Below are 2,034 nucleotides of genomic sequence, written 5' to 3'. Positions count from 1 at the left end.
AAGTGTGCGCACACTGACCTGCTAGAGTTCTGAGGTAGCCATCATTCCCACGGGTGACCTTGAACTCAGTCCTCATATTTGTCAGTAGGGCGGACTTAACGAGAGTATGAAGAGAGAAGCATTCCAGAATGTGCAAGAATTTACCCTCTAGAACGGTGCAGTGGAAGTGCTTTTGTTGTGAAGTGGTAGATAACTCCAAGGAACTTTTTACGAAAGAATCAGATCTTCCTGCTAAACAATACCTGTCCTACGATGCAACCGTGAGGCAGCAGTTGTTGTCAACCAGCATAGTACTCACATGTCAAAAACAGTTACATCCTTCCCATTACCTTTATATTTAATGATTCCAGGACCCTTACAGTTGATCGACGACTATCAGCTTACGGTAAGTGGTCTCAACTCCTCCTTCTAACCCTCGAGACTTTGAAGGAGCCAGTTGATGGGTCTGCACCATAGGTTGGGCGAGGGTACTTGTGTGGCTTCCCCCAAAGCTCGTTTCAGTGACCTGAAGTAACTCGTGGGGATTTGTAAAATGGGGGCATTTGGAGGCGCTTTCCACAGCTGTTTGTCTTTATCCGAAGAAATTTCTCCAACTTCTTCGATTATCCCATTGCGAATAAAACCTTATTTTTTTAAATAAAATATCCTTATTTATCAATTGCCACATGAATAGGTAAAGTGACAAATTATCCTTTGCCACAAGAGGTAAGCAAGTGAGCCTTGGCAGCACATGCTAAAACGACAAAGCTGACTGAATACCGCCAAGGTACCACCGTTTGTCCCTAATGTGACTGTTTACGGTTAGGCGTAGATGAGCGTCCAAGTGCCGAACAAGCAGCGCCGATATGCACCCCCACTCCTTTGGCACTCCTCGTAAAGAAAAAACAAAAAACAACTCCTACAAGACGACAATTAGGTGGTTAGTTTCACTGGTTAGAGGAATTCCCTACAACCGACAAAGTAGCGCACGTAGACTCATCACTGACCCGCGGACTGTCCTTGTTCCTGTGCCTATTTTTAGAGGGGGGTGGGGGAGAGGGTGGATGTGGCTTTTAAAATGATCTGATGGCAATTTTGTCACCAGATGGCAACCCATATTCGTGTTTTCTTTTCCCACAAAACCATGCAGCCATTATCATGAGTTTGAAATGACTAGAAATACTACGATTAAATTCAGTACTTTAAGATAATGTCAAGCTGAGATTGAAGAAAAAGATCCTCAAAACCCACTTCCACTATTCATGGAGTATTTGTGGTGCTACTGAATTTTGCTTCGTTAAATACGCAATAGACATAATTCATGCATCGTTGGTTCTAAGACTCTCGAATTCAATTTCCCTCACACTACTACCCTTTAAGTCCAATTAGCTAAATCTACTGGAAATCCAAAGTGTGGCTCTGAAGAAGTGATGCAGTTATAGCACTAATTTTATTATATGAAGCATTTAAGCCTCTTCACCCTTCGCAAATAAGCAGAAACCCTCAACAGGGCAAGAACCTTAGTAATAAGCAATTCACAATTCTCCTTTTCACCAGGATTGTCTGCAACTCCGGAAAAAAAGTTTCTGTTCGGTTTCCCAGCTACTTGCATTTATTTGCAAATTTCACCAACATTCCGAAATCGGCATTGCCCTTATTTCCCTCCTAATTGGCTGAGACGGCGTCTGCATGCACTTTAATTGCGGTAGCAATCCCTCTAAGTTCAAGGTCAAACGGTCGATACAACTGCGCATGACCGAGGCGACTGCGTGACTCAGCCTCGGACAGCCTTCGCTGGATAGACGTCAGGTTCGTATGCGCATGGCACACGTCGCCGCTCGATAGAGTCTGACCACTCGCACATGAACTCCAGACCACCAAAATTGGTGGAGTTGTTTACAACATTGTCGCGATTCCAAGTGGGAATTCACAAATCCGACTAGAAGAAAGGGAATTCCGAGCAAACCTCCCACAGTTTGCGTAGGCGTCTCGATTCCTGAAATGTGATTGGGCGAAGTCCCGATTCCGTACTAGTCAGTCGTAAATGTCGCCGCT

This window comes from Echinococcus granulosus (genome assembly GCF_000524195.1).
Source record: "Echinococcus granulosus chromosome Unknown EG_S00096, whole genome shotgun sequence".
In the NCBI taxonomy this organism is placed as follows: Eukaryota; Metazoa; Platyhelminthes; class Cestoda; order Cyclophyllidea; family Taeniidae; genus Echinococcus; species Echinococcus granulosus.
Note: the sequence above shows the minus strand (reverse complement) of the source record.